The sequence below is a fragment of the Mobula hypostoma genome, chromosome 26 (genome assembly GCF_963921235.1).
Source record: "Mobula hypostoma chromosome 26, sMobHyp1.1, whole genome shotgun sequence".
In the NCBI taxonomy this organism is placed as follows: domain Eukaryota; kingdom Metazoa; phylum Chordata; class Chondrichthyes; order Myliobatiformes; family Myliobatidae; genus Mobula; species Mobula hypostoma.
The window spans coordinates 37520816-37542773 of NC_086122.1; the positions used below are offsets into that span (position 1 = coordinate 37520816).

The following is a 21958-nucleotide window of genomic DNA, read 5'->3' on the forward strand; positions in this document are numbered from 1 at the left end:
GAAACTCCTCTCAACCCTCTCCAATGTTTGCATTTCTTTCATTCTTTGATATTGCTAAAAAAAACTCCCCAGTGTGGTCCGACCAATACCTTACATGGCCTCAGCATTACATCCTTGCTAATATTGCATTTGTCTTCCCTATTACTGACTAGACCTGCAAGTTAACTTCTAGAGAATCCCACACTAGGACGCTCAAGTCCCTTTGCACCTGAAGTTTCCGTAATTGCTCCTTGTTTAGAAAATGGTCTATGCCTTTACCACAGTGGTCCCCAACCACCGGGCCGCAAAGCATGTGCTACCGGGCAGCTGAATCATATCGTTTCATATCGCCAAATCATATCATTTCATATCGCCAAATCATAATGATATGATTTGGCGATATGAAATGATATGAGTCAGCTGCACCTTTCCTCATTCCCTGTCATGCACTGTTGAACTTGAACAACCACCGCACCCCCCCCCCCCCCGGTCGGCCAGTCCGCGGTGCAAAAAAGGTTGGGGACCCCTGCTTTACCAGAGTGCACAAAAATACACTTCATGACACTGTATCCATCTGTCACATCTTTGCCCATTCTGCTAATCTGTCCAAGTCCTTCTGCGGACTCCTTGCTTCCTCATCCCTACTTGCCCTCCACCTTTTTTTGTATTACCCTCAAACTTGGCCACGAATCTGTCAATTTCATTATCGAGATCATTAACACGTAACCTGAAAAGTAGTGGACCTATGGAACACCACTAGTCAACAGCAGCCAACCAGAAAAGACCCCCTTTATTCTCACTCTTTGCCTTCTGGCAGTCAGCCAATCTTCTGTCCATGCCAGTATTTTTCCTGTAATACCGTGGACTCCTATCTTGTTTGGCAGCCTCTTGTGCAGCACCATGTCAAAGGTCTTCTGAAAATCCAAGTAAACAACATCTACCGATTTTCTTCTGTCTACTTTCCCTGTTATTTCCTCAAAGAATTCCAACAGATTGTAAGGCAAAATTTTTCCTTGAGGAAACAGTGCTAACATTGGCCTGTCTTATTATGTACCTCAAAGTACTCCATTGCATCATCCTTAATAATGGATTCTAATATCTTTCCAACCATTGAAGTCAGGCTAAATGGCCTATAATTTCCTGTCTTTTGTTTCCCTTCCTCTTTAAAGAGTGAAGTGACATTTGTGATTTTCCAATCTTCTGGAACCATTCCAGGATCCTCAGAGTTTCCCAAACTGATGTCATTGGACCCTTTGCTTAATGGTATTGGTCCGTGCATAAAAAAATGTTGGGAACCCATGAACTAGAGATTCTTGAAACATCATTGTTAATATCTCCACAGTCTTGTCAGTTACCTTGTTCAGTAATCCAAGGTAAAGTCCATTTGGTTCGGGTGACTTATCTACCTTCAGACCTTTCAGCTTCCCAAACACCTTCTCCTTAGTAGTAGCAATGACAGTCTCCTTTGCCCCCTGACACTCTCGAATTTCGGACATTTAGATTGTTGAACTTATTTAAGAACCTAGTGGTAAATGGAATAATTGTGTGGAATTTTCATGAAGAACTTAATAAATGCGCTTTGGTCCCTTGGATTCCTTTCTAGTCCCTGCCTTTATCTGTATACTGACCATATGACCTCCCCACTCTCAGTCCTAATGCAGGGGTTCAACCCCATAGCATTGCGGACAATTGATTTCCTCTCATTGATGCTGCTTGTCCTTCTGATTTCCTCTAGATTACAGCACCTACAAGTTTCCAGTGTCTCCATATTCTGGCTTTCATTATTTGAGATCTGATTTGATCTTGTTGAGTTGTTTTCTTTGAATCATATGGTGCTGACATGAGTTGGGCTGTTGTCACCTGGACTTGTTGCCTTGTGCCCTGATGGTGTGTAGTGCAAGTAATTATCTTGGACATTTTTATTGGGAATCACAAGAACCTGTTGGACGATGGTAATGTAGTATGAAACAAGCCTGGTTCACTGGTTCATTGACGAGACTGACGTTGCCTCAGTTGTGGCAAGGACTAGGCCGAAGTCCTGGGATCATCTGTTGCAGCCACCCAGGAAAGGAGACACCAAGCTGGTGTGAGAGTACCTCTCTGAGGCACTCTGGAAGCTGGCCACTCCCATCAGTACTGCGCTCTGGCGTTCGCTCGCTGCTGCTCTCCCGTGTTCACTCACTGGAAAAACAATCTGAACTAGGACGACACTCATGCCACTCAGGGATGTGGGTTATATTATGTTTTTCTTTAACACTATGTTTTTTCTGAATTCGTAACCATATGTGTTACTTGAGCTGTATGTAATGTGCTGTGTGCTGTTGGTAATGTGTGTTGCACCCTGGCCCCGGAGGAACTCTGTTTCATTTGGCTATATTCATGTATGGGTGAATAATAATTAAACTTGAATTTGATCTTGAACTCTAGCCAGTGGACTCCATTCTGGGTAATTATTTAATTTTGAAGTTCAAGTTGTTCTGTGTTACACATGTATCAATGGATAGAAAATTTATCCTAAACTTTGGGAACTGGAATTGATAGGAAGGGAACATGATTAGTGCATGATTATTTTTAGAACATAGAACATTCCAGCTCAGTACAGGCCATTCAGCCCACAATTTTAACCTACTCCAAGAAAAATCTAGCCCTTCCCACCCACATTGCCCTCCATTTTTCTATCATCCATATGCCTATTTAACACTCTTAAATGTCTCTGCTGTATTTGCCTCTACCCCCACCTTTGGTAGTGAATTCCACACACATCACTGTGTTTTAAAAAAAAATCTGACCTCTGACATTCCCCCCTATGCTTTCCTCCAATCACCTTAAAGTTATGCCCCCACATAGTAACCATTTCTGCCCTGGGAGAAGTCTCTGGCTGTCCACTCATTTTATGCCTCTGGTCATCTTGTATACCTCTATTAAGTCACCTCTCATCCTCCTTTGCTCCAGAGAGAAAAGCCCTAGCTTGTTCAACCTAACCTCATAAATCAAGCTCTCTAATCCAAGCAGCATCCTGGTAAATTGCTGGTACACCCTCTCTAAAGCTTCCACATCCTTCCTATAATGAGGTGACCAGAACTGAACGCAATGTTCCCAGTGTGGTCCAACCAGGGCTTTATAGAGCTGCAATATTACCTCACGGCTCAAGCGAGGCGGGATTTCATGTCTTTTTTTTGGGGGGGGGTGGTTGAGAGTAGAGGAGTGTTAGGAGTGGGGATAATCCTTTGACCTTCTGACATTTATACCTCACCTGACCCAAATAACTGCTTATTATTTCTCTATTTATTTCTAAGATGGTGATCTTTGCAGAAGTGGGCCAGGTGAAGAAATATGTTTGTAATGTTGCTGCATTATCATAAGGGAAATTCTTGCTGAACCAGCTTTTTTATCAGCCTTTAAGTTTGCAAGCTAGTGAAATGACAGTTGTTTCCCTGGCAATGAGTCAGGAGTAGAGGAAACAAGCATTTATTCTGGTGAGTGCAAGATCACAGCAGCCAAGCTGGATTGTTAGGGTGGGTCAAAATGAAGATGGAGAACGTGACTTGCCATTTCATAGGTAAAAGAACACTGTTCACTAACAGCAAGTTTGTTGTCTGCCTTTCCTGCCCATCTCTGATCCTGAGAAATTAGAGGTAATAACCATTAGACCATAAGGTATAGGAGCAGGATTAGGCCAGTTTGCTCCACAATTTCCTCTCAGCTCCAATCTCCTGCCTCCTCCCACCATATCCCTTCATGCTGTGACCAGTCAAGGATCTATCAACCTCTGCTTTAAATATACATTAAAGACGTGGCCTCCACAGCTGCCTGTGACAAAGAATTCCACAGATTCACCATGCCCTGGCTAAAGAAATTCCTCCTCATCTCTGTTCCGAAAGGCCACCCCTCTATTCTGAGGCTGTGTTCTCTGGTCTTTGACTCTCCCACCATAGGAAACATCCTCTCCACATCCACTCTCTCAAGGCCTTTCACCATTTGATGGGTTTCTATGAGGTCACCGCTCATTCTTCTGAATCCTAGTGAATACAAGCCCAGAGCCATCAAACACTCTTCATATGAGAAACCATTCTATCCTGGAATAATTTTCGTGAACTTCCTTTGAATCCTCTCCAGTAATAATCACAAAATCCTCAAGGACAGGTTCTGATGCATACAGAGTTTCAGATTCTGAAGGAAAAGCAATGTATTAAAATTGGGATAATCAGCATTTGGGTTTCCCCCATGATTTGGTTACTGTTCTTCCTAATGATGAGGCTAGGAATGTAGGGAACACTTGGTGAGTAACCGTAGTACTTTAAAGATGTTTTTAGGATCTATCATGATTCAGTTGTCAATCACATCGAACACCAATCACACAGAATTCTCAGTCACGTGCAGTGCTTAGGCACATGTAAAAAAAAATTGTAAAATGAACTTGCTTGCAAAAATGATGAAATGAAAAAATTCTAAACATCAAGAAAATTACTCTAAAGAGCAGTAAACAGCAAAAAAAACTATATCAAATTAATATTTGGTGTGATCACCCTTTACCTTTAAATCTGCATCAATTCTCTAAGATACACTACAATTTTATCAGAAAGTCAGCTGGTAGGTTGTTCCAAGCATCTTGGAGAACTTTTTCATTTTTTTTTTGCAGACTTTGGCTGTCTCGCTTGCTTCTTTCTCTCCAGGTAATCCCAGACAGTTTTGATGACGTTGAGATCAGGGCTCTGTGGAGGCCATATAAAATAATCTAGTGTGCCAAAGTCTGCACAACATCAGATTGTAATGTGATAACATTGGACTTGCTGCTGTATAAACTGATAAGTATGAACCAATATTAATTTATCTATTGTGGTAGAGCTACAGAAATTGGGTAAGTGAATAATTGCTGTACTCTAATTGGGCATAATGATAAATTTAGTTTGCCATCAAGATACGAGTCCTCTGCTATTTGATAGAATTTAGCATGATAGGAATTGGGAAGACAGAGTTACTGAGGTGATATTAAAGTCATGTTTACAGATGACATGTACAATAACATAGTTCTTCTGTTTTTGCATGTGGTAAATTGGATATTATGGAGCAGGGATTGCCAGCCTGGGGTCCATGCACCACAGTATTGGTCAATGGCATAAAAAAGGTTTGGAACCATTGTAACAGAGCAAAGTAGTTAAACCTTAGGGAAAGCGGTGTTAGCGTCACTGAAAATGGATTTGAATCTGAAAAATTATCTAGTGTAATTTTCTTGGAATAGGTTTACAAGAGGATCACAACTTTGTTGTTGTTGGGAGGGTTGTGTGCCTCAGAGACCCGGAGAACTATGTTGCCTGGAGTCAGGGCTTTATGCTTTGGCTCTTGGTAGGGTCACACACGCCAATCAGGTCAAAGCGTGGAGGACAGACTAAGAGTGGTCCATGGTTCCTCCAGGTTTGAGGGTTCAGCTCAGGGTGAACAACCCTGACTGGTAAAACAAAATTGTTATGGAAACAACAATGAAGAATCTTCTACTTCTGAGTGCGATGATATTCCTGAGTCTCCACTTGGGACTTGCAAGACTGACAGTAGTGAAAACCAAGAGGAAGCTATGACATGATGAAGGAATCCCTGTACACTGTCAGAGATCGAGGACCTTCATTGCTGCCCTAAACAGCAGAGGCGTAATGGGAAAAAAAATAGGTTTACAGTTTAATACTTTGCAGGGGTTGAGGTTGCAATGAGGAAAAATCTTTCTGGATCTGGAGTACTGAGACAAGGTCAATGCCGAAGCTAAAAAGAGTTGGGAATTCATGCCACTTCCAGGTGTTAGAGGTACTTTATTCACTTTATGGATTGTTTAAAAAAATGATGTGGCTTTTCCATTAATCATTGAAAATCTCTACGTTTGTAAATTTTTCAAGGTGATCAGATTCCTCATATTTTCAAATGGGTTCCATGTTTTGTACAAGACATTGTTCTTCCCATTTTAAAGTACTAGTCAATGATAAATTATATTTTAGAACTTGTAACCAAGACAAATTGCCTCTGCTAGCGACCCTCATGGATTTGTTATAATTGTATGATGTGCCCTCAGCTCCATCAATAATTGTTTCAAAAGTCAAAGATATGTATTTGATTCTTTATTTGCAATTAGCAAACGTACAATCTTCAAACTTTGAAACTTAAATTTACCCAAGTGTAAGTGTAACTGAGCATTCAGCAAAAGATATGCCCTTCACTTTTACCTCTTCTCCACTCATGTGAGTAGTTAACGTAATAAATTGCAACACAGAATACAATGCAGATGGAGAAGAGATGAATGGCTCCTACACCTGTATTTAATGAAGGTTGTAGCATTATCCAATTAAATCTCACAGAGGTACTAAACTAAACTTGCTGTAAAATTATATCTGTATTTAAAGAAATAGAGGAAAAGGTCTTTCAGTGTTTTACCACTGATGTCTTCTCACATTGTTATTTTTCATTTAGGATTTTGTTTTCACAATGCCTGGTATGTTTTCCTTTGACATTTTGAAGCTGCTCTCCTTGTTTTTGATTTGCAAGCTCATATCATTTGTACTCTGCCCCATTTTATTCCTTATTGGCATATTTAAATATTCACAATTAAATTTAATTAATAGAATTGCAGTGTAACAAATGTATTTCAAAGGATTTTACTTAGTCTTCAGTTTAAAAATTTTTGATGAAAATAAAAGACCATAAGACCATAAGAATTATAGGATAATTGGAATATTGTTGTGTAATTGTGAAACATGATTCTTAAGTACATTTCTCAGGGAAATAAACGGCAGAAATGTGGCAAATGTTCAAGGGATATTTGCGTGGCATTCCGCATAGGTACGTTCCAATGAGACAGGGAAAGGATGGTAGGGTACAGGAACTGTGGTGTACAAAGGATGTTGAAAATCTAGTCAAAAAGAGAAGAAAAGCTTACAAAAGGTTCAAAAAACTAGATAATGATAGAGACCTAGAAGATTACAAGGCTAGCAAGAAGGAGATAAGAATGAAATTAGGAGAGCCAGAAGGGGCCATGAGAAGGCCTTGGCGAGGAAGATTAAAAAAAACCCCAAGGCATTTTACAAGTATGTGAAGAGCAAGAGGATAAGACGTGAGAGAATAGGACCAATCAATTGTGACAGTGAAAAAGTGTGTATGGAACTGGAGGAGATAGCAGAGGCACTTAATGAATACTTTGCTTCAGTATTTACTACAGAAAAGGATCTTGGCACTTGTAGGGATGACTTACAGTAGACTGAAAAGCTTGAGCATATAGACATTAAGAAAGAGGATATGCTGGAGCATCAAGTTGGATAAGTCACCGGGACCGGATGAGATGTACCCTGGGCTACTGTGGGAGGTGAGGGTGGAGATTGCTGAGCCTCTGGCAATGATCTTTGCATCATCAATGGGGATGGGAGAGGTTCCGGAGGATTGGAGGGTTGCAGATGTTGTTCCCTTATTCAAGAAAGGGAGTAGAGATAGCCCCAGAAATTATAGTCTTACTTCAGTGGTTGGGAAGTTGATGGAAAAGATCCTGAGAGGCAGGATTTATGAACATTTGGAGAGGCATAATATGATTAGGAATAGTCAGCATGCCTTCGTCAAAGGCAGGTCATGCCTTACGAGCCTGATTGAATTTCTTGAGGATACAACTAAACACATTGATGAAGGAAGAGCACTATATGTAGTTTATATGGATTTCAGCAAAGCATTTGATAAGGTACTCCATGCAAGGCTTAATGAGAAAGTAAGGAGGCATGGGATCCAAGGGGACCTTGCTTTGTGGATCCAGAATTGGCTTGCCCACAGAAGGCAAAGAGTGGTTGTAGATGGGTTATATTCTGCATGGAGGTCAGTGACCAGTGGTGTGCCTCAGGGATCTGTTCTGGGACCCCTACTCTTTATGATTTTTATAAATGACCTGGATGAAGAAGTGGAGGGATGGGTTAGTAAATTTGCTGATGACACAAAGGTTGGAGTGTGGAGGACTATCAGAGGTTACAGCGGGACATTGATAAGATGTAAAACTGGGCTGAGAAGTGGCAGATGGAGTTCAACCCAGATAAATGTGAGGTGGTTCATTTTGGTAGGTCAAATATGATGGCTGAATATGGTATTAATGGTAAGACTCTTGGCAGTGTGGAGGATCAGAGGGATCTTGGGGTCCGAGTCCGTAGGACACTCAAAGCAGCTGCGCAGGTTGACTCTGTGGTTAAGAAGGCATAAGATGCATTGGCCTTCATTAACCATGGGATTTAGTTTAAGAGCCGAGACGTAATGTTACAGCTATACAGGACCGTGGTCAGACCTCACTTGCAGTACTGTGCTCAGTTCTGGTCACCTCACTACAGGAAGGATGTAGAAACTATAGAAATGGTGCAGAGGAGATTTTCAAGGATGTGGCCTGGATTGGGGAGCATGCCTTACAAGAATAGGTTGAGTGAACTTGGCCTTTTGTCCTTGGAGTGACAGAGGATGAGAGGTGACCTGATAAAGGTGTATAAGATGATGAGATGCATTGATCGTGATAGTCAGAGTCTTTTTCCCAGGGCTGAAAGGACTAACATGAGAGGGCACAGTTCTAAGGTGCTTGGAAGTAGGTACAGAGGAGATGTCAGGGTTAAGTTTTTACACAGAGAGTGGTGAGTGCGTGGAATGGGCTGCCAGCGATGGTGGTGGAGGCAGATATGATAGGGTCTTTTAAGAGACTCCTGGATAGGTACATGGAGCTTAGAAAAATAGAGGGATATGGGTAACCCTAGGTAATTTCTAAAGTGAGTACATGTAAGTAGATACTTGATTGTATGTGAATGAGTTGTTTAACATGGAAACAGTCCCCGATTAATATTTTCATCTGACCTCTGGGTGAAAAACGTTGTCCCTCAGGTTCCTATTTTCCTGCAGGTTTCGCTCCCTCTACTTTTGATGCTGCCCTAGCCCTCACCTCTTGGCCTGAAACTTTGACTCTTTATTCCTCCCCATAGATGCTGCCTGACCTGCTAATTTCCTCCAGCATTTCAAAGTTCAAAGTATATTTATTATTGAAGTATATATGCCATATAAAACTTCAAGGTTCATCTTCTTGCAGGCAGCCACAAAACAAAAAGAAAGAAACACAATAGAATCCATGAAAAACGCCACACGCAAAGACTGTCAAAATCCATTGTGTGAAAGAAAGAACAAATTGTGCAAGTGATAAAAAACAGTAAAGAAATAACACACATAACATGAGGCCCAGAGCCCCGAAAGTGAGTCCACCACCATGGAGCCAGTTCAACGCTGAACAAAGTAAAGCCTCAGAGGGCAGTGAGCTGAACTCTGGTTCATCCTTTGCCATTGGCCTCGGTGCCTTAATTTTTGTAATCTGTGTGTTACTCTGGATTTCCGGCATATGAGAATCTCTTGTGTTTCTAACTGTTGCTAAATGTGTTGCAGATAGAGGCTCCGTGGGCTGATAAAACACCGACTTTGATCTTTACCAGGCACTTGAGAAGTACTGATTGACCTATTAATCTTTTATAAAGCAAAACTTCACATCTAAAGCAAGATATTCTGTTCAAAGATTGTATGCAATGTTTGCTCCTATTGGAGAGAAGATCTCACAAACCCTCTGCTGGTGATCAGCTCTTAATTCAACTTCTCTATTTATTGATTATGAATAAAGCCCTCTTTAAACTGGATAATGATGTGGTACGCTTTGTTGTGACACTTTATGGATTATTGTGTATGGGAGTCGAAGTGTTTATGTGGGAGCTCCCACATACTGTATTTCAGGATTGTGAACTACTAGGGAGGTTTTACAAACAACGATTCAAAGCCCACTGGAGTTCATAACCATTCAGAAAGTGGTTCCTCATCTGTCATAAAATGGTGGTGCATCATTTTGGAACAACATTCCCCGGTCCTCAGTTTCCCAAATAAGGTAATCGACCCTTCAGCATTCACACCACCATCAACCCCCTTCCCTCCAACTTGATATTGAGTTTCCATGTAGTCAGTTTTATTTTTGTAAACTCCAGTGAGTAGTTCTAACCTGTTCTACTGCTTTTGTACATTAACCCTTTATCTCAGGGATCAACGTAGTGATAATTCTCCATGTCACCTTCGATAGCCTTCGTTCAATGTGCAGAGCAAGTAGCACATGGCTCTCTGGCAATGTCGTCAAGGTGTTGTAAACTGGACTCACAAACACAAACTATGAGCTCTTCTTCAAGGCTATCCTTGTCAATTTGCTTTGTTGAATCAATACAATAATTAAAAACAAATGATTAAATTAATTAATTAATTAATTAATTTAGTGATCCAGCACAGAACAGGCCCTTCCAGCCTACTGAGCTGTCCCACCCAACCATCAACCTACTTAACCCTAGCCTCATCACAGCATGATTTACAATGACTTATCAGCCGGTATGTCTGTGAACTGACATGCAGTCATGGGAAGGACATACAAACTCCTTACAGGCGTCGTTGAAATTGAACTCTGAACTCCATCTCTGAGCTGTAGTAGTATTGTGTTAACTACTATGCTATTGTGGTGCCCATTTAACGGCATTCTTCTTGTACGTCACCATTATTTCTTCAATGACACTGTCTTACAGTATAGCATATTGTTAACTGGGATATATATACTTTCCACCAGTGTTTTCTTAACCCATTTTGTTTCTTTTCTCAATCCATCCGGATTCTATTAAATTTACCTCTACAATAATTACATCCTTTATTAAAAGCCTCTACACCTCCTTGTTTTTCCCCTTGATGTGTCAAATAGTCCTAAATATTCTGTTTCAGGTTATGCTCTTGTGAGAAGCATGTATCTATCATACTGGTTCACACTATTTCATTTATTTCTTATGATCTACTCATTAATCTTATTATAAAGGCTGGTTATCAGAACCCCTGTCAATGCCCTGTACGATGGTTTCCTCCTCTTGTCTTCCTAAATACCTTTCAAACAGAGCCCCTATCTCGCATTTTTCTGTCCTTTTTTCTACCTGGGTTGTTGGTGTGATCCACAACCTCTTTCTCTACAGACCATTACATACTCTCTTTGTTTTTGTCCCTGTCCGCTGTTTCTGTTTCTGCGCTCCCTCACACATTCTCAATATTGACTGACTCCTTGCAATATTGATGCTGGAATTTCCCTGGTATTCTCACAGTTTTTCAAAGTTCATAGTAAATTTGTTATCAGATTATGTATACGTCACTGTACGCAATCCTGAGATCCATTTTCTTGCAGGCATTCGCAGTAGAACAAAAAATACAACAGAATCAATGAAAAACTACACTCAGAGACGAACAAACAGCTGATGAATCAAAGAAGACAAATTGTACAAATACAAAAAAACCTACAAATGGGAATAAATAAATAAATAACACTGAGAACATGAGTTATAGAGTCCTTGAAAATGAGTTCATAGTTTATGGAATCAGTTCAATGTTGAGATGAGTGTAGTTATCCAGGCTGGTTCAGGAGCCTGATGGTTGAAGGGTAATAACTGTTCCCGAACCTGGTGGTGTGGGACCGAAGCTCCTGTACTTCCTTCTCAATGGCAGCTGTGGGCAGAGAGCATGACCTGCGTGGTACGGGTTCTTGATGGTGGAGGCTGCTTTCCTTGTTGATGTTCTCAATGGTGAAGAGGGCTTTTCCTGCAATGGACTGGGCTGCATCTACAACTTTTTGTAGACTATTCCATTCTTGGCCATTGGTATTTCCATACCAGGCCATCATACAACCAGGCGGGATGCTCTCAAATGTCCATCTATAGAAGTTTGTTGAAGTTTTAGTTGACATGTTGAATCTGTGCAAACTGTTAAGACAGTCTGGACAGATACTCTGATATTATAATGCCGGGGAATTTAAAGTTAATGACCCTCTTCACCTCTGATCCCCTAGTGATAAATGGCTCATGGACCTTTGGTTTAGTCCATCTGTAGTCAATAATCAGCTTTGATTTTTGTGCATATTGGCTGAAGGAAGTGCTTTTCTGTTATTTGTTGTATGGTTAATCCAGCCTTTGGGAAATAAAGACCCTGGCAAAATTGAACTGATGAAATCCTGGTCTTGAAATTGACAACCTTCCTGTGGAACTGCAGTATAAATCTACATATTATCAACTGATTGCAGAGTGCTCCTTGAATGGGGCTGTATTTGTGGTTTGTGGTAAAAGGTTACTGAACAAAGACCGTATGCTGCTTTGAACTGTTAATCTAGCATGCCCAGGGCTGCAATGCTGGAATTGCATATTCTTTGGATCACTCTAACACATTTTTAATTCACTTTTTGTTTGTATTGTTAACAGTAGAATAACCTTTCAGTAAAGCTGGTAAATTTCAAGGGAGGCACAAAAAGTAGGCCCACTGAGCAGAAGGAATTGTGGGATCTGGCACCTAACAAACCAGATGCAAACCACTGGGATTTTTGAATAGTTAGATAGTGGGTTATCAGCATATAACTGTGGTAATCATTTAAGGTGGAACTTTGGTAGTGAATTCTGCTAATATGTTGGAAAAATCACAAACTCTTCACCATCCTAAACAGGCTATCTTCTCATTACTATCATCATGGATGAAGCACAGGAGCCTGAAGAAACCCACTTAATGTTTTAGGAATAGCTTCATCATCAGATTACAAAATGGCCCATGAACATTTCCTCACTATTTCGTTCTCTTTTTGCACCACCTCTTTTAATATTTTCTCATTGTAACATAGTAATATTTTAAATGAATTGCCCTGTACAGCTGCCACAAAGCATCAGATTTTGTATCATATGTCAGTGATAGAGAACCCAATTCTGATTCCGAATTGATTGGGAGGCCCTTACACAATCTTCCAGAACAACCCAGTTTTCTATCCATGGACCGAAACGTTTGTAAAGTACATTTATTATCAGAGTATGTATACTATGTGTAGGCACGTAGCCAAGTGGTTAAGGCATTAGACTAGCTACCTGAAGGTTGTGAGTTCGAGCCCAGCCAAGGGAACATGTTGTGTCCTTGAGCAAGGCACTTAATCATACATTGCTCTGTGACGACACTGGTCATGTTGTGCCAAGCTTTTTGGTTCTAATGCCCTTCCCTTGGACAACATTGGTGTCGTGGAGCGGGGAGACTTGCAGCATAGGCAACTGCTGGTCTTCCATACAATCTTGCCCAGGCCTGCGCCCTGGAGAGTGAAGACTTTCCAGGCGCAGATCCATGGTCTCACAAGACTAACGGATGCCTTTAATGTATACTATATATAGCCTTGAGATTCGTCTCCTAGCAGGCAGCCACAAAACAAAGAACCCATTTAAAAAAGTCCTAATGTGCAGAAATAGTAAAACAAATCATGCAAACAATAAAGGTAAGCAAATAACATTCAGAACTGAAGTTCAGGGAAGTGAGCTCAGATCCACAAGGCCAGTCATCGCTGCTGCTGGTCCAGGAGCCCGTTAGTTGCAGGCCACAGCTTTAATTCAGCACCCAGATGAGTAAACCGCGTGGAGCAGCGAGTTGAACACCAGCCCATCCCGCTCCTCCGCCCCAACACCCTGTCAAACATCGGCTTGTCACTTGCTCTCAGGCCTGGGCCCTACCCCTTCAAAGGTTGCATTAATGGTGGCCTCTTCATAATCACAACAGTATGGTAGAGTAGCAGTAGGGTAATGCACCCGCAGGTGTGCTGGGGAGGCCACAAGTGTCGCCACACATTCCAGTGGTAACATATGGTACATACATTTGGACGATGGACTACAAAGTGCAGCTCCGTCTATTTTAAGGTAATCACAACATTTGGCCTTCTGAACTATAACATTCTTCAAAAAAAATAGCTGGTTTTCACAATATGAAATCTTTGATAATAAGCCAGAATCTCCTTTAATGAAAGCAGTTGCCACCTATCTTGCTGAAATTTCTTACCTTTGTTTCTTCCTGATGCTCATCTCTATTCCCTGGACATTTCTATAGATTTCCGGGTGAGGCACCTTGTCTCCCCATGTACTATCTATAGCCCCCGATGGTTTCAACACCACCTCCTACCCCTCTGCTTTCCCATCTCTTGTTAATTAACTGTTGATTTAATTGCAATGCTATGAAATAGCAATTATCATAGAAATGTGGAATGAAGTTTAGAATGGAAATCAAAACAATGGCAACTCCCACCTGACTTAGTCATTTGGGAGGTCTAAGGTTTTGGGTCTGGTGCATCTTTGAAAGGAACAGGTTAGCAGTAACAGAGGAGCTTGCCAGCTACATCCACATCCAGGGATTCAATGGGAACTTTCAAAAATAGGGGACATTCTTGAAATGAAGTGTGGAATAGGCCCTTCCGGTCCTTTGAGCCGTGCTGCCCAGCAACCCCCAATTTAACCTGAGCCTAATCATGGGACAATTTACAATGACCCATTAACCTACCAACCAGTATGTCTTTAGACTGCGGGAGGAGACCCACATGGCCACGGGGAGAACGTACAAACTTCTTACAGGCAGCAGCAGGAATCGAACCTGTGTCGTCTGAACTGTAAAGTGTTGTGCGCTCGGGGCATCGGAATTCAATTCCGACATCATCTGTAAGGAGTCTGTACGTCCGCCCTGTGGAGCGTGTGGACTTTCTCCGGGTGATCCGGTTTCCTCCCACAGTCCAAAGACGTATTGGTTAGTAGGGGGTTAATTGGTCTTTGTAAATTGTCCCATGATTAGACTACGATTAATTGGAGTTGCTGGGTGGCGCAGCTCAAAGGGTCGGAAGCGCCTGTTCTACATTGTACCTCAATAAATAAATAAATAAATCTCTCTCAATTTATTTACTTCCATTATTCAACACAAGGCATTCATTAATAACTAGCCTTGTGCTCATTACCGTCTCCAGAGACAGATATTTTCCACTACTGTTATTGGTGACTTCCTAATGGTTGCTTCAACCGTACTGATGCCTAACCCACACACAGCTCCTGACATCTGTTGTATAGCTCACCCTGGGAAACTTGTAAAAGTGCCCAGGGAGCGAAGAGGGGCATCAGGAAGAAATATCCTCGGGATATTATTGTCAAATGAAAGCTTATGAGATGTGAAACTATTAATCAAAGTTGTTTTAGTAAGCAAATTAGATAAAAGCAAAATGGAAACCACATCCTTTGGAAATTACCATTTATTCAATTTTTTAACCTAGAAGTTGACACAAAGATATTTATGATCTGGTTGGTGTGAAAATGTGACGCTTAGAGGAATTGGAAGATATTTTACGATTTATAAACTTTTTACACGTTATCTTCACAAATAGCTGCCACTAGAATTTCTAAACCTTGTATTCAATGGTGCCTTTTATACTTCCAGGTTATTTCAGAATCCTTTACAGCCAGTACTTCTGAAGCATAATCACTGTTGTAATGTCAGGAATACAACAATTAAGTTCTGTACAGCAGGCTTCCACAAATAGAATGAACAATTTAAGACCAAAAGACACAGTAGAGACTAGGAGGTGATCTCCATCATGAAGGACCCCCATCACTCAGGACGTGGCCTCTGTAACGTCCTCCAGTCCAATTTCCCCCAGGATCAATAAAGTATGACTATGACTATTATCATCTCAGGTCTCTGCACTCCTCCATTTTCAGCCTTAATTTTAATTTCTTCACATTTGAAAGCCGCACCTTTTTCTGCTAAGGTTCCAAATCCTCTGATTCCTTCTTTAGGAGACTCCATGTCTCTCTTTCACTTCCTGTAACCCTTTCACTTTACATCATTAAGGATTTCCATCACCCAGGACATGCCCTTTCCTCATTGCTATCATCAGGAAGGAGATACAGGAGCCTGAAGACACACACTCATCGACTCAGGAACAGCTTCCTTGTCTCTGCCATCAGATTTCTGAATGGACAGTGAACCCATGAACACTACCTCACTAATTTTTCTCCTCTCTTTTTGCACTTCTTATTGTGATCTATAGTTTTCATTATTATGTATTGCAATGTACTGCCGCAGAGAAACAACAAATTTCACGACAAGTGCCCGTGATATTAAACCTGATTCTGATTGAGATGCAGAATTAGGCCATTCAACCCATCGAGCCTGCTGCGCCATTCCATCATGGCTGATTTATTTTCCCTCTCAAAACCACCTTCTCCTGCCTTCTCCTTGCAACCCACTTGCTCCCTGACTAACTCTGAAATCAACAAGCTCCACTTTAAACGTACCCAATGACCTGGACTCCGCAGCCATCCATTGCAAAGTATTCCACATGGAGATGTCATCATCTTCCACCAGCTCCACTGTTGAGGTCCTGGCTGGACCGATCTTTATCTGGAACCTCCCCCTTGACCTTATCACATGGGTAATCATACCACGAGCTAAACTCCAGATGATTCAACTCCAGACAGCATCACTCTTGAGATCTCAGGAACTCACAAGCCACTCCACCACAACAAAAGGTGATAATCCTCGGGGAAGCTTGTTTCGCAGCAAAGTCTCATATAGCTTGGAACATCCAGTTTGCAACAATAAAATAAACTCAACAAGTTAATAGTTAATAAATCTCTACCTCTTTAGATACCTATATGTGCTGTGACTCTGTCCATTTATAAACTGTAAGCATTCTCAAGCAGTTTGTAGACCCTGGGAGTTAATGCCTCTCTGTGCAAATGGATCATTAACTTTGACCAACAGACCATAATCAGTAAGGACAGGCAACAACACTTTCACCACAATTATTCCCAACAATGGTATTCCACAAGGTTGTGTCCTTACTCTACTTCTGGTCTAATTCCACTGTAGTGGGCCACATCTCAAATAATGATGGGTTGGGGTGCACAAGGAGATAGAGAGCCCAGTGACATGATACCATGACAACAACCCCTCTCAATGTCAACAACACAAAAGAGACGGTAGCTGACTGCAGAAAGGAGAAGAAGCACATGCTTCTGTCTACAGCAATAGTGCTGAGATCGAGAAGGTTGAGAGATTCAAGTTCCTAGATGTTAATATCACCAAAAGCCTGTCCAGGTTGTTGTCACAGCCATAAAAGTTCACCAATGCCTCTACTTGTTCAGGAGGCTTAATGAATTCAGCATGTCCCAATTGACTCTAACAATTTTGATTGATGCACCGTAGAAAGCATTTTGTCTGGATGCAGGCTGAGCCAAGATCAGAGCACCACAGCTCAGCAGCTCAAGCAGCTTTTACAGAGCATGATTGTTGTCCATTTTTCTCCACAGATGCTGCCTGACCCATTGATTCCCTCCAGAAGTTTGTTCTTTGCTCAAGGACCAATTCAAGTGCCAACTTCCAGAATTTCCACCATCCTTCAAGTGAAATAATTTCCCCTCTGTTTCCCTCCAATTCTAACAATTAATTTCTATCTGCGTGGTCATAGCTACTGTTTTTATTTTGCTCTGTCTAGGCCCTTTGTAATTTCAAAGTTCAAAATTTAAAGTAAGTTTGTTATCAGATATGTACATGGCACCATATACTACTCTGAGCTTCATTTTCTTTCAGGCATTCACAGTAGAACAAAGAAATACAATAGAATCAATGAAAAACTACACACAAATAAAGACTTTTGCACATTGGCTAAGAAGATAATCTATGCAAATACAAAAGCAATAATAATAATAATAAATAATACTGAGAACGTATGGGCACGTGGCCAAGTGGTTAAGGCATGGGACTAGCGACCTGAAGGTCGTGAGTTCGAGCCCCAGCCGAGGCAACGTGTTGTGTCCTTAAGCAAGGCACTTAATCACACATTGCTCTGCGACGACACTGGTGCCAAGCTGTATGGGTCCTAATGCCCTTCCCTTGGACAACACTGGTGTCATGGAGAGGGGAGACTTGCAGCATGGGCAACTGCTGGTCTTCCATACAACCTTGCCCAGGCCTGCGCCCTGGAGAGTGAAGACTTTCCAGGCGCAGATCCATGGTCTCATAAGACTAACGGATGCCTTTTAATACTGAGAACATGATTTGCAGAATCCTTGAAAGTGAGTCTGTAGATTGTGGTGTCACTTCAGAGTTGAGGTGAGTGAAGTTATCCACACGAGTTCAGGAGCCTGATGGTTGAGGGGTAATAACTGTTCCTGAACCTGATGGTGAGGCCCCTGTACTCCCTTCCTGAAGGCAGCAGCAAGAACAGAGCACGGCCTGGATAGTGGGGGTCCTTAATGATGGACGCTGCTTTCTTGTGATTGCATTCCTTGTAGATGTGCTCAATTGTGAGTCCATTGTCCTCAGTATTTTCCAAGTAATTTCTTCAGCTATAACTGGAAGGACATCATCCACATGTTGTCCTGTGGAGATCATCCTTTCACTAATATCACGTGTTAGTCTGGCTAGAGCAATCAACACATCTGCCCCTCAGTGTTCCTCACTGCCGAGCCAGTCTTTGCTTCTGAAATGTTGTTCATCCTGCGTAGGTGATTATTGACAATTCCAATTACAGTCTCACAGCCACACAGCACTGATCTGCACCCTGGTAAATGGGCTTGTTATTGTCACATGCCACATGGGTGATGTGGTGGAGATACGTCTCTACCAAAGGAGGCTTCAGGCACTCCTCTCCACTAGCTTGCAAGTCACCCTTGGACAAGGTGTAGCACCTGCTTAGCCTCTGATCAGGGTCACATGAAGCCATGGGAACAGGTGGTGGATGGTTGTCTGAGCAGCTTGTCCTGGTTATGTGACCATTGACACCAGGTGGACAATCTCTGAAGAGATTGATAATGGCTGGGGTCACCCGTCTTGTAAAGACACTGCTCAGAAGAAGGCAACGGCAAACCACTTCTGTAAAAAAATTTGCCAAGAACTATCATGGTCGATGAACAGCTATGTTCACTCACGTCATACAACACAGCACAAACAAACAAACTGAGCTACAGTGAAAAACTTTGCATGTCATCTGGACAGTACATTCCATGTAAAAATATTAATGTAACACAAAAAGAGAAACAATAATAGAAAGCTAAACTACAGTACAGAGAACATGCAGTACAGGTAGACAACCAAGGAGCAAGGGTTATGACCAGGAAGACTGAGAGATCAAAAGTTTGTCTGTTTGGCCAGATGCTCTTGTTGACCATTAAGTACCCGTGATAAAACACAGAACACTATTTATTTCACCATTGTTACTACTTCACCGAAGTATTCTTCTTCTTCTTAGATTCTACTGCGACTGGCAAACAGCTTTAAGGTGCATAATGGCCACCTTCTGAACTGGAGTGTGGGTCAGGGCATGGAAACCCTACATGTTTTTGTTTGTATCAAATTCTATAAAAAAGACCTGCATTCTTTAGGAAGTACACTATATATTTAAAGCAATAAATCTGTGACCCTTTCTGCAAAATATTGTTAACGTTAAATTGTATCCTATTCTGTGATAACCTTAGAATCAACAATCCCCTCTCTTGCTATCAGCTGTGCTTTCTGCCAGCCATGGATGACCGTCGATGTCTTTGTCCATGGTAAATCATCTGCTTTCCTTTCAATTTGAACAGCACTGTGACAATTAAACCACGTTGTTTTCCATTCCTCATTTATAGATCAGAGTCAGAACCAGAATCACTGTATTTCCAGTGTGTGAAACATACCAGTACAGTATTGATTGTAGTTTGGTGCCAAGCATAAAACAAAGGACAATACCGGAACAGACAACACAACAGTAACCAACAGTTTACAAGACAATAGTGCAAACAGCCATGAGTAATCAGCTATTAGCACAAACGTCAATGCATCTGGACAGACTGAACAGAACTCGGAGAACAAGAAGGACCATTGTGCAGGGACGGTTAGGGTATTACACCTGAGTGAGTTTTGTTGAGAAACTAGATTGGCAGCACCATTCAAAGTTTGTCTGATTTGCATTAGCGTTTTATGCCAACTTCCTTTCTGTAAAGCAACACTCACAACACGCTGGAGGAACTCAGCGGGTCGGGCAGCATCCGTGGAAACGATCAATGTTTCGGGCCGGAACCCTTCGTCAGGACTGAAGAGGGAAGGGGCAGAGGCCCTATAAAGAAGGTGGGGGGAGGGTGGGAAGAAGGCTGGTAGGTGCCGGGTGAAAAACCAGCAAGGGGGTCCAGTATTTTTAGATGCAGCGTTGGTGACACTTTTCTGCTTTGGTGTTCTGTATTTGGATTTGAATCTTACTACTCACACTTCCTCCTAACGCATAACTCTTTATCCCCTGAAAGGAAGAGATACCTGGTGTTTGACTGCCATTGTTTCTGAAGAATTAGAATTAGAATTTATTTAAAATCTTGTGTCCATCCCGTGAGGGAGTAAAAATCTTTTTGTTATGACTCCCTTGCAATGTACAGGATGTGAATTTATGTCCAATATCTTGTAGAAAGAAGCTGTCCCGTAGCCTGCTGGTCCTGGCGTTAATGCTGCGGTACTGTTTGCCGGACGGAAGCAGCTGAAACAGTGTATGGTCGGGGTGACTGGTGTCCCTGATGATCTTCCAGGCCTTCTTTCTGCACCTGCTGTTATAAATGTCCTCAATGAAGGGTAGTTCACATCCACAGATGTGCTGGGCTGTCCGTACCACTCTCGGCAGTGTCCAGCAATCAAGGTTGGTGCAGTTCCTGAACCAGGCAGTGATACAGCCAGTGAGGATGCTCTCAATGGTGCCCCTGCAGAAGGTCTTGAGGATTTGGGGCCCATGCCGAAATTCTTCAGTCACCTGAGGTAGAAGAGACGCTGTTGTGCTTTTTTTGCTACAAAGCCGGTGTGTACAGTCCAGGTGAGATTTTTAGTGATGTGTTTACCGAGGAACTTGAAACTACTCACCCTCTCAACTTCAGTCCCATTGATGGTGATCGTGCCGAGCCTGTCTCCGTTCCTCCTGTAATCCACAATCAGCTCTTTTGTGTTTGGACACTGAGGGAGAGGTTGTTATCTTGGCACCACTGTGTCAGGGTTAAGCTCACCTCTGTAGGCTGTCTGTTTACCACTAGAAACAAGGCCGATTAAAGTTGTGTCATCTGCGAATTTGGTCAGCAGATTGGAGCTGCGTGGCAGTGCAGTTGTTAGTGTAAAGGGAGTGGAGGAGGGGACTCAGGACACAGCCCTGGGGGGCACCTGCATTGAGGGTCAGAGGGGCAGAGGTGAGGGAGCCCATCCTTACCCCCTGTTGGAGATTGGATAAGAAGTCTAGGATCCAGCTGCACAAGGTGGGGTACAGGCTGAGGTCTCTGAGCTTCCTGTCAAGTCTGGAGGGAATTATGGTGTTGAATGCTGAACTGTAGTCCAGGAACAGCATTCTAACATATACATCCCTCTTCTCTAGGTGAGTGAGGATGGTGTGTAGTGCCGTGGCTATGGCGTCATCAGTAAGACCGGTGGTGTCGCTAGGCAAATTGTAGGGGGCCAGTGTGGGTGGTAGCAAGCTGCAGATGTAGTCTTTAACCAGCCTCCCAAAGCATTTGCTTATAATTGAGGTGAGTGTGACAGGGTGCCAATTGTTCAGGCATGCTAACTTGGTTTTCTTAGGTGCAGAGACAGCGATGGACAATTTGAAACAGGAGGGCACTACACACTGGGGTAGGAAGAGATTAAAAATGTCTGTAAACACCAGCCAGCTGTTCTGCACACACTTTGAGGATGCGCCTGGGGATGCCGTCTGGCCCCGCTGTCTTGTGGCTGTTGACACGCTGGAAAGTTCTACATACCTCAGCCACGAGGTGACCAAGGCGCAGGTCTCGTCGGCAGCTCTCCTTGGGGTTTCCATCCTGTCAACCTTGAAACAAGCGTAGAAAAACGTTTAGCTCGTCCAGGAACAAGGTGGCAATGTTGGCTGTACTGCTGTGTTTCCTCTTGAAGTCGGCAATGGTGTGTAGTCCTTGCCATACGCTGTGTCTGTCATTGCAGTGCTGTGACTGGATTTTGTCCCCGTGTTGCCATTTTGCTACGTTGATGGCTCTACGTAAATCACAGTGGCATCTCTTGAGCTCCAGTTGGTCTCCAGAGGCCATTCCATGTTTCCATGGCCATTACAGTCATTGGCTTCTGAACCAACGTGGATAACTTCACT

The 21958-nt window shown here is 42.4% G+C and overlaps 1 long non-coding RNA gene across 2 annotated transcripts in view; it reads right to left on the reverse strand.

Moving 5' to 3' along the window:
• Positions 1-4676: 4676 nt before the first annotated feature.
• The window catches only part of LOC134338263 (uncharacterized), a 60196-nt gene continuing 42914 nt past the window's right edge, over positions 4677-21958 (reverse strand). For both annotated transcript variants that reach the window (XR_010016180.1, XR_010016179.1), the window contains one exon: positions 4677-4691. This is a non-coding gene — a long non-coding RNA (uncharacterized LOC134338263). The remainder of the gene's footprint in view (positions 4692-21958) is intronic.